Source organism: Molossus molossus, unplaced genomic scaffold (genome assembly GCF_014108415.1).
Source record: "Molossus molossus isolate mMolMol1 unplaced genomic scaffold, mMolMol1.p scaffold_m16_p_2, whole genome shotgun sequence".
Taxonomy (NCBI): Eukaryota; Metazoa; Chordata; class Mammalia; order Chiroptera; family Molossidae; genus Molossus; species Molossus molossus.
Window position 1 is genome coordinate 71,353,066 of NW_023425355.1, and position 15,419 is coordinate 71,368,484.

The following is a 15,419-nucleotide window of genomic DNA, read 5'->3' on the forward strand; positions in this document are numbered from 1 at the left end:
TTTGGCTTCTCTTCATCTCCCTCCCTATCTCCTCTTTACCGTTAATTCAGTAGCTTGTGGAATTTCTGTTAAGGAACAAGGAGGGCCTCACCAAAAAAAGGGGACCATTGGCCTAATTACCAAAGAAGTGTACTTTAGACCACCATAACTGCCAGGTTTTTACTGCTGTGGTGGTTTGTTAGGTATAGAATGGAACTTAGGGTGTGTTGTAAACATTTTCTGAATGCAACCTGAGATTTGAATAATACCTTATAAACTTATTGTTCCTTCCACTTTTAAAACCTATATAATTTGTCTTTATGTGCTTATTATTGTCCCTAAATCATATATCAGCAATGTGGGTGCTGATGTGAAGGACTTACTGTATGTCTAAGTGATTGGAGCAGAGCTGCCCAATTGCCAGCACTTTGCCAAACCCAGCTTATGAAGGCTGAGTACTTCATAAAATGAAATCAGCAAACATTTATTGAATGCTTACTCTATGTTCTAGGCACTTTGCTAGGCTTGCTGGATACTGTGGGGAATATTAAAAACAAAAGTGATCTCTTCAAGCAAGGAACGTCCATTCTAATTGAAGAAGTTATTAGAGATGCATTAAGGATGTGGTGGAAAGAGTATTGAACTGAGGGAGAGGAGGAGTTGGGAGTTTTGAATCTTAGCCCAAGTTCTGCCAATAGCTCTCTGATCCTTTGGGCAAATCACTTCCCCTCTTGGAGTCTGTATATAAAAAGGGAATTGGACTAGATGATCTTTAAAACATTTTGAGGATTGGTTCATAAACAAATGTGTTAAAAAGTTAAACTAGCAGAACGTGCTACATTCTCTTTTGCTAAATAAAGTGTACATATAATAACTATTTATTGTATGTACATATAATAGTAACTATTATTTGTACAGTAAGTCCTCAATGTCATTGATAGGTTCTGAGACTTTAGGCAAAACAACATATAAATGAAATCAATTTACCATAGGCTAATTGATATAAAAAAAGAATTAAGTTCCCCCCTGACCGGTTTGGCTCAGCAGTTAGAGCGTGGGCCTGTGGACCAAAGGGTCATGGGTTCAATTCCTGGTCAAGGGCACATTCCTGAGTTGCAGGTTTGATCCCTGGCCCCAGTTGTGGTCATGTGGGAGGCAACCAATCAATGTGTCTCTCTCACATCAGTGTTTCTCCCTCCCTTCCACTCTATCTAAAAAATAATGGAAAAGCCCTGCAGGTGTGGCTCAGTGGATTGATCTGCATCCCGTGGACTGAGAGCTCCCTGTTGAATTCCCAGTCAGGCCACATGCCCAGGTTGTGGGCACGATCCCTAGTCAGGGGTGTGCAGGAGGCAGCCAATTGATGTTTCTCTCTCACATCGATGTTTCTCTCTCTCCTTTCTTCTCTCTGTCTAAAAAAATAAAATAAAAAACATTTAAAATAAAATAAAAATCAATGGAAAAATATCCTCGAGTGAGGATTAACAACAAAAAGAGTTAAGTTCCTACAGCATCTCATATGACAAAATAAAATGATGTTATTTGAGGACCTGCTATATATGGTACATATATTTACACTATATAGTTATATTAATTACAATTATAGAGCAGCAGTTCTCAAAGTGGTGTCCTTGGACCAGCAGCATCAGCATCACCTGGGAACTTTTTAGAAATGCCAATTCATGGGCGCACTCCAGACCTAGTGAATCAGAAACACTAGGGGTGGGGCCCAGAACTGGTTTTAACAACTTCCTCGCCCCCAGAAGATTCTGATGCTCACTATACTTTGACATTTGCTCTATAGGAATTTGGGGCATGGTTCTCAAACTTGGCTGCACATTAGCTTCATCTGGGGAAACTTCAGGTACCCAAGATATTACTAGTTGCTCTGATTCCTCTGGTGCAGCTAATTTTGGAATTATTGGTTTAGGGAAGGGGGCATGAGCAACTGTTATTCTTCAGTGGCAACAAACCTCAGAGGCATGAGGCATGAGGTCAGCTAAAGCAAGACTTGAGTGTGGGGGAGGTGAAAAGTGGATTTGGGTCTGATTGGAAGGTCTCGAATTTCATACTAGAAATATGGACTTTAGGTTACAGTGGAGGAAGGTCTTGGGGAAAGTGAGTGATACTTGCAAGGTGGCACATTTGAAAGATTATTCTGGCAGATATTTGAAGAAGGGGGCATGTCCAGAGTTAAGTCTGATGAAGTAGTCTAGGTGTGAAGTAATAATGGGCTAAATTAGGATTGTAGAACTGACATTATAAGGAAGAAAAAAGGTATGTAAACTCTTGTAGGACCAATGGACAGGATTTGGTGATGGTTGTGGGAGTGAGGGCAGTGTTAGAATATCTTCAACTCAGGAATTCCTCTCAGACTTCTGGAACAGCCAGAGCTATCTGAATTGTCACATTTTATGGATCTGTACTTATTTTTTGTGCCCCATTGCTTTGATTTAGGAGTTCTAATTTGGGGAATGGTTGTTCCCCAGTGAGTTACATAAAAATATGAAATTGTAGTCATCCAAAAGACTACCCATGGTCATCATGGCAGGGAGACAAAAAACCTGTTTCTCTTAACGAAAGAATGTTTGGAAAGAATGCTGTGGCAATGACTAATTCAAACCTGTCAGTCAATTAAGTGAATTTTTATTTTATCATTTGTTTGATTTGGGAGCTGCTGTAATTGTCATTGAAAGGACATCAATCTCTCTATTTTAAATACAAAACAAGAATACCATTGAACATTAGGGCAGAGGACAAGAATTTAAAGGATTTTACCTTTTGACTTTAGTAAATATTTGCCTCTCCATTTTTCTTGCTGAATTTTGCCTTTATTTATTTATTTATTTATTTATTTATTTATTTATTTATTGGCATTGTTCCCATTTGTTCCTTATGCCTGATAATTTTATATTCCTCTATTCTGTTATTGACAGCATTTTAAAGATTCTTAATGTTTTCTTATTATTATTATTTTACTTTTCTGTTTTTAGTCTCATAAAGCTCACTAGCCAGCAATTATGCAACAATATACACTGAAAATTAATCTTTTAAAAAACCTTTTGACCCCCTTCATCCATTTCTTCCACTCTTCTGCCTCTAGCAACCACGAATCTTTTCTCTGTATATATTCACTTGTTGTTTGTTTTGTTTTATTTTAAATTTCACATATAAGAGAGGTCATATGGTATTTGTCTTTATCTGACTAATTTTGCTTAGCATAATGCCCTTGAAGGCCATCTATGTTATTGAAAATGGCAAGAATTTTATTCCTTTTTATAGCTGAATTATATATGTGTGTATATATATATATATATATATATATATATATATATCTTGTAATTTTCTATCCACTTATTTTTTTAATTTTTTATTTATTAATTTGTTTTTGTTACAGATGTTTCTCATTTTTCCTCCATGGACACCCTCCTCCCCTTTCCCCCACCTCATCCCCAGCTTTGTTGTCTATGTTCATTGGTCATGCATATATCCATGTAAGTTCTGTGGTTTATCTCTTCCCTCACAAACCACCCCCCCTCCTCTGAGGTTTGTCAGCCTGTACCCCACCTCCATGTCTCTGGGTTAATTTTTTCAGCAGTTTGTTTAGTTCATTATATTCCACAAATAAGTGAGATCATGTGATATTTGTCTTATGTTCATAGCAGCACTATTTATAATAGCTAAGATCTGGAAACAACCCAAGTGTCCATCAGTAGATGAGTGGATTAAAAAGCTGTGGTACATGTACATATGGAATACTATACAGCTGTAAGAAAGAAAGATCTTTTATCATTTGAGATGGCATGGAAGGACCTGGAGAGTATTATGCTAAGCAAAACAGGCCAAGCAGAGAAAGACAAATATCACATTTATCCACTTATTCACTGATGGATACTTAAGTTGTTTCTGTATCTTGGCTATTATATATAATGCTTTAATGAACATAGGGGTATATATCTTTTCAAGTTAGTGTTTTCATTTTCTTTAGGTAAATACCCAGAAGTGAAATAGCTAGATTACATGGTAGTTCTAGTTTTAATTTTTTAAGGAAACTGAGTAATGTTTTCCATATCAGTTGTACCAATCTGGACTCCCACCAACAGTACATGAGGGTTCCCTTTTTTCCTCATCCTCACTAACACTTGTTTGTGGATTTATTGATGATAGCCATTCTGACAAATGGAGGTGCTATCCTATCTCATTGTGGTTTTAATTTGCATTGTCTAGTGACGTTGAGCATCTTTTCATATGTCTGTTGGCCATCTGTATTTAAAAAAAAAAATATCTCTTCAGTCTCACTGGTGTGGCTCAGTGGCTGAATGTCAACCCATGTACCAAGAGGTCACCAGTTCAATTCCCGGTCAGGACACATGCCCAGATTGTGGGCCCAATCCCCAATGGGGATCATGTGGGAGGTGGCCAGTTGATGTTCTCTCTCATCGATGTTTCTGTCTTTTACCCCCTCTCATTTCCTCTCTCTTTCTAAAATCAATAAGGGAAAAAAATAAAAATAAAATATCTCTTTAAACCTTCTGCCCATTTTTAAATCAGATTGGTTTTCTTTGTTTTTGTTCTTTTTTTAAAAATTTTGCCATTGAGTTGTATGAGTTCTTTATATACAGAGTGGGGCAAAAGTAGGTTTACAGTTGTGAGTAAACAAAACACAGTTTATTCTTATACTATTATTGTATTATTTTCCATGTGAACAACTGTAAGCCTACTTTTGCCCAACTTTTTATTTTTAATATTAGTCCTTTATCAGATATATGATTTTCAGATATTTTCTTCCTTTCAATAGGTTGACTTTTTTTTTATTGATGGTTTCCTGTGCTGTGCAGAAGATTTTAGTATGATATAAACCCTTTTGTTGCAAAAATATTCTCAATGTTTATTACTTCAGTGAAAAAAATAAATATAGTTTATTGCTTATTTTGCCTTTTGACCAAAAAGGTCTTTAAATTTGTATCCAGAAATGGTCCATCAAAACACCTCCTTAGTCTTTAGTTGGGTACATGCCCTTAGCGGGAACCGAACCTGGGTCTCTCTGGACCACAGACTAATGCTCTAACCACTGAGCAAACCAGTCAGGGTGAAAATTCACATTTTAAAGGGTTACCTATACCAGTACAAGGTTTGAAAATGGCTCACCACTCTAACTTTGGTAAAGCTATTCACTTTTTAATTTTGTGAAGAAACTGTAAAAATCTAGACTGATCACAACTTTAAACATGTAGTATATCTAGTAGATATATATATACATTTTTAAAATATATCTTTTCCCAAACTGAATAAGGATAAAACTTTCTCTTCCAGATTGTGAAGAATATTATGCTTATATCATATGACATAAGTGTAGAAACTTGTGAATAGATGATCTTCTAGACACAATATAGTTTATATCACCTGATACACATCACCAGATATACTCTATACTAAATCTTAATATAAGGACACAAAATTAGATTTTATTGTATTTCTATAACATAATAGACTTTTGATTTTTGTTTATTAATATATTGTTAAATATTTGATTATTTTGCAGATCTTAATTATGGTAAAATTATTAAAAATGAAGCATCTTTTATATGAACCATTTATTTGTATCAATAAGTTATTTTGCTGAATGAGAGCCAGTTTATCAGTTCTTTTGCTAAAAGAAATGAGCCAGTGGCCATCTCACTTGTATTTATTATTGGATTTTATTGTAAAATATAAAATTTTATTGTTTTGAAAGGTGCATATGACAGTGTTTCTGACTACCATAGTGTAAGCATTTAAATAAAAGTAGGATAAAGGAGAAGTCTAAACTGCCTGTTACCATCATAAGTGTACCTAATTAAGAAGATATTTAGGGTTCACCACTATTTGGTTTCTTAGGTAGGAGAGAATATTGTGAAGGACAACATTAAGGGATGGTTTCCATGCCAGTCACATTAAAAGAATTTTATTGAGACATTACTTCTGTGGGGCTCATCCATTTTGATTGATTGAACTGGTATTTTAGGCTCATTCAAACAGCTGCTGTCTCTGGATTGTAGTTTTTCACATAATTCATCTAATTTATTGGTGATATGGGGAACATTTAAGCTTGGCTGACAGTAGCGATAGGGTTGCCACTGTTTGTGACCACAATACTATTGTTAATGCTGGCTGGTGTGGCTCAGTTGGTTGAGTGTCATCCAATGTACCAATAGGTCACCAGTTCCATTCCTGGTAAGGGCACAAGCCCAGGTTGTAGACTCAATCTCCAGTACGGGGTGTGCAGGGGGCAGTAGATCCATGTTTCTCTCTCATCAATGTTTTTCTCTCTCCCTTCCTTTTTCTCTAAAAAAATCAATAAAAACATATTAAAAAAATACTATTGTTAAACCTTAAGGAGAATGATTGTGTATGTTAAATGTGACAAAAACATAGCTACTGGCTTTTTCTGGAATAATATAAATGATTTATCTAACTTCACTTATTAATTCTGTCAGAGTAAGATAAGATTAACATGATTTATTTAAAAATATGACTGACCCTGAAGTGTTTGGGTTTTATTTTGGATTATTTGTTGTCATATTTTACTCAGTGTGTTCGGCTGCTGTTTTGTTTTTATTCTGCAATATTGTCAACACAGTTTGTATTATGTCTGGTCAGAGGCATATAGTTCACACTGCAGTTTCAAAAGTGTATACAATTCTACTTGCCATGAGTGTCATGTCCTCCCAACCTAACTAAATGTTAAGTGGGACACACTAGCACAGACAATAAAGTGAAACAGAACTATAAATGTTGTTAAAATCTTGCTGTCTGTTTTTATCTTGTGTTCTAGTTCCTGATGAAACTATGAACTATGGAACCCAAGACTCTCCTGACAAGGCCCCAAGTTTGACCCCAATGTGAGAGCTCTGCCTGCTCAGCCTTTGGTCCTTTCTCTCTTCTGCCCTCTGGCAGGTGTCAGGGAGCATGACATGCAAGAACTTCCTTCAAAGGAAGTCTTGTGTTTACTAGGAGACAGGTTCTCTGGTACCCCAGTGCCAGGGGCCACTCAAAGCCTGAAATTGGAGAGGGGGGGAGCAGACAGATGTAAGACAGGGAAAGTACTGGCAGGGTTATGGTCTTAGGGAAGAAGCTATTCTGGGTCTTAAGTAGAGAGCTGAATCCTTCAAGTAGTAACTAGTATGTACCAAATCCAGCTCCAGGAAAAATCGATTCCAGAAGGGTGCATAAAATGAAATAGTAGACTAAATCTAGAGTGTGATTGATTCAGGTTGGAAGTTTAAATTGGGTTGACTCTAAAGAGGGATATATTTGGTGCCAAGCATTTGTGGCAGCATATGAACTTATTATCCAAGTTTGATAACATTTTTACTCTGTGCCTGCTATATAATTATAATGATAATTATATAATTATATAATATTATAATGATAATTATATATCTAGTATTCAGTGAGTACCTTTTATGTGTGAGGCACTGTTAAAAGTTTTACATGCAGTGCCCTCTTGCCACTTTACAGAACCTCTGTGATACAGGTTACCATTGTGCAGCTGAGCAAGGCTATATAGCTAATATGAGGTGTGGCTAGTGTTTGAATCTAGGCATTCTGACTCTAGCATCCTTACTGTGAATAGCTGTGCCATGCTGCATTCTTGCTGCAGCTGCAGAAAGAGTATGGCACTTTGATTTCCATATGAGTGGGATGTAAGTGGTGGGAGATGAAACTGAGCAAAGCCTTTTGTATATACATACCATTCAAAGTACTGAAAGATAGAAAATAAATAAGGGATCTATCCCTGCAACCAAGAAACCTGAAGTTTTATAGGACAAAGGAGATATAATATGAAACAAATAATACATATTCATATGATAGAATATGAAAATATTCTCTCTACTTAAGTATAGGCGGGAAGAGGACTAGAAGTGTTCCTTTCAAACATTTGCTCGTGAAAGTTAGCTCTTCACTGCTGGCACAAATTTGCTTTCCTCTGGGCTTTTGACTTGGTAGACCAAAACTCTGACTCTGTACTCAGAAGACTTGTCCTCGTTGAGTTTGGCAGAGTTATCTTCTACAATAACACTTGTCATTAAGATCTCTAAACAGATGGACCCATTAGCCTATTGAACTAACACTGAATGAGCTATTTATTTTTCAGTACATTAGTAACATTTTCAAAAATCTACAGCCCTGGCCAGGTGACTCAGTTGGTTGGAGGTCATCCCATACAACAGAATATTGCAGGCTTGATTCCTGGTTCGGGCACATACCTAGGTTGTGGGTTCGATCCCTGGTTGGGGCATATACAGGAGGCAACTGATCAGTGTTTCTCTTTCACATTGATGTTTTTCTCTCTCCCTTCCTCTCTCTCTAAAAAATCAATAAACATACACTTGGGTGAGGATAAATAAATAAATAAATCTCTAACCACTGCTTGTTTGATGGTCATCCTGGAAAAAGTTGGTTGGAGCAGGTGAGGGGCAGTTATGAATCTGGTTATAATCCTTGGTTTATGTTTGCCCTATTTTATTTGGTAGATACTTCTGTATGCCAGGCGCTGGTCTGGGCATGGAATTAGAGCAGTAAACAGAATAGACAGGGCCCTTCTCTCAGGGAGCTGTCTTTTCCTCAGATTTCATTTGCTCTCTGTACATTTCACAGTTGATATAAAAGTGCTCTTGGTATGAGTTTCAGGATTTCATACATTGGAGATAATACAGTGATCACACTTCCTCTCTCCTTAGCTCAAGCCAGTCCTTTCTGAATAATGAGGAGTGGGTAATAAGGGGGATGACCATGCTTATGGGGATGACAGCAGGTCAGGGTGTACTGTCTTTGTGCTGTGATGAGATAGGAACAGGGCACACCTGTTTCCTAGCTATTCAATGTGGAACCATCCTCACTGAACAAGCCCGCCCACCAGCCTGCATCCTAATCCTGTTGTTGATTGGAGATAGCTTCAGCAGTCATAGGGCATCTCATCTCCATGGCAACACCTCTAAATATTCCTCTGATGACTTGTGCTCTACATTCTGTCTGAATCTGAGTTCTCCTATGGCAAAATATTTGAAAGATGTTAAAAAGAGGGGGGAAAGGGCTCAAGTAATAAATTTATTCTAAATGACTGAGTCATTTGTTTTGATGACCCGGGTTACTGCCAAATGTTAATTTAAAATCAAAATAGGCCATGAGCTCACTCCACTAACAATGCTGAGTGTTTGTCCTAGTACAGCTTGATAATGAGGAGGCCAGATCCACTGCCGGTGCAAATGTTATATGATAAACAGACTTTTGGGGAAATATGCAGACCATCTTGGCAGTTTTTCTTTAACTTTAAGGGTAGTAAATACAAAGTAGAATGTGTCATCATGAGCCATTTCAAAAAAAGTTTACCTTTTTTAGAATTTCATACTTCTGAAAAGGTAACTTTACCTCTTGATTTTCATTTTTTCCTAACTTAGGCACGTTGGAAGTTGTTGACAACTATATCCAGCCCTTGCTGAATACATCTTATTGTCCACATATCCAGTGTGAAGTAAGTACTACTAATTGTTCCTTACACTGCTCTCCAGCCTTTTCATGTATAGTGTTAGGGTTGACCTTGTATGAAGAGCTTTATTTGTACAGTAGATTTAAAAGGGTTAATTTTAATTGACCCAACCATTATCACTGCTTACCCTAAATATTACCTCTCTAGGGAATGCCTTTTCAAGGGAAAAAAATCTCATTTGCTTTTAATTGGGGGGGTGGGGCATGAAAAGTGAATGTGCCAAGCACAACAGAATTGTTAGGTCTATTTGAAAATAAGGATCTGCTCATGTCATAGTGTGAACAGTAGGGAGCAGGAAAGCTGCATGGAGCAAATACTGGGATGGAGGGGAAAGATTCTTGCTGACAACTGTGAAGAGGTTGGGCTAACCCAGTCAACTGTCAATGAAAGGAGCCGAGGTGCAGGATGCCTCTGTAGAATCTGATGGTAGGACTGCCACAGAATGCTTCCACTGGCTTACATTAACATGGGCCAGAAGATTTTTTTCTGATTAGTATTAAAGTTCAGAGCGTTGCACTGGTGGGAGCAGCCAGATTGACCAGCCTTTTCTCTGTGTATGTTTTTTTAAATTGATATTTTAGAGAGAGAGGAAGAGAGAGAGAGAGATAGAAACATTGATGTGAAAGAGAAACATGGATCAGCCACCTCCTGCACTCCCCCTACTGGGGATCGAGTCTGCAAACCAAGCATATGTCCTGACCTGGAATTGAACTGAGGCCTCTAAATCCATGGGATGACACTCAATCCACTGAGCCACACTGGCTGGGCATGGAATTAGGCTGGGCTGACCAGCCTTTTCATTTAACACATTGGATAACTGTCCTCTATCTTCTTCATTTAGCCATGTTAGCTTATGTCTTCTCCATGATGATTCAGGGTTACCTATTTCTGTCTTTGAGAGACTGGATATTCACTTATGAAAATAGTGAAAGGAGAGAATCTCAAAGATGGTTCATCAAGGCATAGTGGAAGGGGCCCCAGTCTTTCTGCTTTTGTGTAGCCATGTGTTTTTTCTTCCCTTCCACTGTGCCATGCCACCATGCACACTCCCACATTTAACGTAGGTCCTTGTATTTCTGTTAGGGTAGATGTTCACTAGGTGGCAGTAATTGCATTTGTTGCATCTACTTGCTGCAGAATAATGCACAGACTTAAAAAATATATATTCAAATACCTAAATATATTATACCTTAATGAGTTAAAAAAAAGTAGGACTGGTTTTTAGAAGTGTTTAATCAGAATTTTTTCCAATTTTATCAATTATGGTAGAAGTTGGAAGTCCTTCCCAGGGCCTAGGGCTTTACACTGGCTCAGTGACAGAAGCTTCAGCAGTTTCTCTCAGCTGCCAGAGATGGACTCTTCCATCTTTGAGTCTAAGCCCTATCATTCTTGGCCTTTACCTGAAATAGTTGTTTTCAATTTATTTTTTTTTTAAATTATAGAAACCTGTTTTCCAATAAATTCTTAGGTCTAACCCCAATAGAGAATACCAAAGCAGAACTGCTTTGGCTCAAGTATGAGATTGTGAATGTTTGACCATCCTCTGAGGAACCATTCCCAGGGCAGATGGAAAGCACTGTGCTCTGCCTAAAGAGCAGAGATTTTAGCTGTGAGCCCCTTCACAGCTCTTATTTTTGTTTTTTTCACAGACGCAGATTAGATTGTTCAAGGAGATACACGGAAGGGGAAAATATCCTCCCATTAACTTAGTTGGAGATGCTGGCTAGGCGAAACGTGGCCATTCACATGCATTTTTTGTTCTTAGTCATTCCACAGCAATATGACACTATGACAAGTTTCATCAGTAGAAAACTTTAATATACAGATAATGTATCATAGAATTGTACACTTTAAACCTATATAATTTTATTAACCATTGTCACCCAAATACATTTAATTAAAAACTTTTTCAGCCCTGCCATGTGTGGCTCAGTTGGTTGGAGTGTCATCCCCTACACCAAAAGGTGGTGGGTTCAATTCCCAGTCAGGGCACATACATATGTTGCATGTTTGATCCCTGGTTGTGGTGCATGCAGGAGGCAACCAATCGATGTTTCTCTCGTAAATTGTTGTTCCTTCACCTCCATTTCTCTCTAAAAAAAAAATCAATAAAATTGAAAGAAAGTTTTAAGGAAAAAAATATTTAATGGTAACTATGTATATAAGACTGTACTCTTAAAATGGAACTTTTTGATAGAAGCTTTTGAACACATATTTGAAGTTGTTTTGTGATATTAAGAATGTTCCAATGACATCTTTATCTTTTTTTGTTAATCCTCACCCAAGGATATTTTTTTCATTGATTTTTAGAGAGAGTAGAAGGGAGGGAGGGAGGAAGGGGGAGACAGAGAGAAAGAGAAAGAAACATCGATGTGAGAGAGACACATCAATTGGTTGCCTCCCGCAGGCACCCCAACCAGGCTGGAGTTTGAACCTGCAGCCAAGGTATGTGCCCTTGCCTAGGAATTGAACCCATGACCTTTCAGTCTGTGGGCTGACACTCTAAACACTGAGTAACACTGGCCAGGGCCGATGACATCTTTAATTTGACCAAAACTTGTGTTCTCTTTTAGAGCAGTGAGTTTCTCAGTTGATTTATTAAATATAATCTGTTAAATTCTGTTGTCACCCTGACAGAAATATATAGAATTGATGTAATACAGTTTAAAGTTACAATGCATTTGTAGCTTGTGATCTTCTTTTCTTTCATTCATTTATTCAGCCCTACTATGTACTAGGCCAGGAGTGTAGGAATGAGCAAAACAAAAACAATAATATATTTTGGTCTGATATTCTTCAAGTGTAGACATCCCTAGATTGTTTTTCTTTTTGCAGATGATGTAGCTAAAAAATGATTTGCCTTTTTAAATTATTTTTAAAGCAAAATAATGTTATTTTATTCCCATTAGATTAGCAAAAATTAAGAAGTTTAAGAAAATTTATTGATGATGCAGAGCAATGAGAAAGTTTGAATGATATATTGGAATGCTGATAGGTATTATCTAGTAAAATTGACAATATGCATGTCTTAGAACTCAGCAATTTGACTTCTACGTACTATACAGTCTAGAGAACCTTTTAGTAAGATAGACCAGGGAATACAGAATATTTATAGAAATGTTCATAAAAGCAAAAAACTGGAAACAATCCGAATGTCTATCAGCTGGAAAATGGATAGTGATATAGTCATACAACAATGAAAAACCTGGATAATAGACAGGCATAGATGATAGAAATTTGCAAGTCTTCATGATGTACATGGTACAAACTTTAAGCTTGAATGAAATCATACTTAGAGCCCCGTAATGTGAAAAGAGATACTGGCCAAGAATGGCAGAGGATAAGGGACCCTCAAACTCTCTTTTCAAAAAGGCAGTGAAAACATTGCCTTTTAAAATTAAATTGTCATGCCCTGGCCGGTTTGGCTCAGTAGTTAGGGTGTCAGCCCACAGACCAGAGCGTCCCAGGTTTGGTTCCTGCTAAGGGCGTGTACCTCGGTTGCAGTTTGTCCCTGGCCCTGGTTGGTGTCCTGTGGGTGGCAACCACTCAATGTTTCTCTCTCTCTTTCTCCCTCCTGCTCTATCTGAAGATAAATGCAAAATAATAATAATAATAAAAAGTCCTCTGGTGAGGATAAAAAATAAAATAAAATAGCCCAGTATTGAGTAAACTGCTTTGGGTTCAGGGGTACAATTCAAAGTACCTGTATCCAATCTGCTCTTTGAGCCTGCAGTTTATGCCACCTCTGTAGATGCATGTGCAACTAATGAAGTATGCAGTAATTGCTGGGGAAGCAGCTGTGCCAGGGATCCAAATGACCCCATAAAGAAAACAAATGTATACAGTGTATTCCACACTCTAATTTTAAATGTTAGTTTGGAATAATTGAACAATTTAGGAAAATGGACTTTGCAGTTTCCATTGGAGGATATTTTGTTTTTTTAAATGATGTGTCCCATTTTATGTTTAACACAGCATTTATGACAGGAAAAATATATAATTCAAGGGTTTGCAATTATTCCATTTGGCTGCCTTTTAGTTATGGAATTATTATTATTATTATTTGGTTTTATTATCTAGTCAAAATTTATTTTTGATATTATTTTTGTTACAGATATTTCTCCTTTTTTCCATTGACACCCTCCTCCCCATTCCCGCCGCCCCATCCCCGGCTTTGTTGTCCATGTACATTGGTTATGCATACATGCATATAAGTTCTGCGGTTTATCTCTTCCCTCCCCCCGCCATCCCATCTTCTGGGGATTGTCAGACGGTACCCTACTTCCATGTTTCTGGGTTACACTATTCCTCAGACTGTTATGTTCATTATATTCCATAAATGAGTGAGAACATGTGGTATTTGTCTTTTTCTGCTTGGCTTGTTTCACTTAGGATAATACTTTTCAAGTCCCTCCATGTCATCTCAAAGGATAAAAGATCTTTCTTTCTTACCGCTGCATAGTACTCCATTGTGTATATGTACCACAGCTTTCTTATCCATTCGTCTACTGATGGACATTTGGGCTGTTTTCAGATCTTAGCTATTGTAAATAGTGCTGCTACAAACATGGTGGTACATATATTCTTTCTGATTGGTGCTTCAGGCTTCTTAGGGTATATTCTAAGAGGTGGGATCATTGGGTCAAATTGAAGTTCACTTTTTAATTTTTTGAGGTAACACCATATTGTTTTCCATAGTGACTGCACCAGTCTGCATTCCCACTAGCAGTGTACTAGAGTCCCCTTTTCTCCACACTCTCATAAACATTTGTTGTTTGATGATTTGTTGATAGAGGCCATTCGGACAGGTGTGAGGTGATACCTCTATGTTGTTTTAATTTGCATCTCTCTGATAATTTAGTGATGTTGAGCATTTCTTCATATGTCTCTTGGCCATTTGTATGCCCTGTTTGGAGAAGTGTCTATTCAGCACCTTTGCCTAATTTTTAATTGGGTTCTTTGTCTTCCTATATATTTTAGAAACTAATCCCTTATCTGATGTATCATTGGCAATGATATTCTCCCGTACAGTAGGTTGCAATTCCATGTTGATGGTTGTTTCTTTTGCTGTGAAGAAGCAATTTAGTTTGATGTAGTCCCATGTGTTCATTTTCTCCTTTGTTTCTGTTGCCTTAGGTGATGTATCAGTGAAAATTCTGCTGTGTATGATGTCTGAAATTTTGTTGCCTACATTTTCTTCTAGAATTTTTATGGATTCACGGGTCACATTTAAGTCTTTTATCCATTTTGAGTTTATTTTTGTGTATGGTGTAAGTTGATGGTCTAGTTTCATTTTTTTGCATGTAGCTGTCTAATTTTCCCAACACCATTTATTAAAGAGGCTGTCGTTACTCCACTGTATGCTCTTGAGAACTTTGTCAACTATTAATTGAGCATATTGTCTTGGGTCCATTTCTGGGTTCTCCATTGTGTTCCACTGGTCTATATGCCTGTTTTTGTGCCAGCACCTGGCTGTTTTGATTACAGTCGCTTTGCAGTATAACCTGATATCTAGTATTGTGTTCCTACCTATTTTGTCCTTCTTTTTCAAGATTGCTGTGGCTATTCAGGATCTTTTTGGTTCCATATGAACTTTTGAAGTATTTGTTCTAGTTCTGTGAAATATGTTATTGGTATTTTAATGGGGATTGCATTGAATCTACAGATTGCTTTGGGTAATATGGACATTTTAATGATGTTAATTCTTCCAATCCATGAACAGGGTATGTGCTTCCACTTTTTAATATCTTCCTCTATTTCTTTTTCAATGTCCTGTAGTTTTCTGTAAATTGGTCCTTTACTTTCTTGGTTAAGTTTATTCCTAGGTATCTTAAATTTTTTTTGCCACAATGGTAAATGGGATTGTTTTCTTAGTTTCCTTTTCGGTGAGTTCATCAGCGGTGTATTAAAA

General features: G+C 37.3%; 1 protein-coding gene across 2 annotated transcripts in view; it reads left to right on the forward strand.

Annotated features, from left to right (window-relative positions):
- Positions 1-15,419, forward strand: part of FHL1 (four and a half LIM domains 1) — a 98,278-nt gene that overhangs the window by 22,415 nt on the left and 60,444 nt on the right. For both annotated transcript variants that reach the window (XM_036271530.1, XM_036271528.1), the window contains exon 2: positions 9,420-9,493. The gene's annotated coding sequence lies outside the window, so the exon portion shown is untranslated. The remainder of the gene's footprint in view (positions 1-9,419; positions 9,494-15,419) is intronic.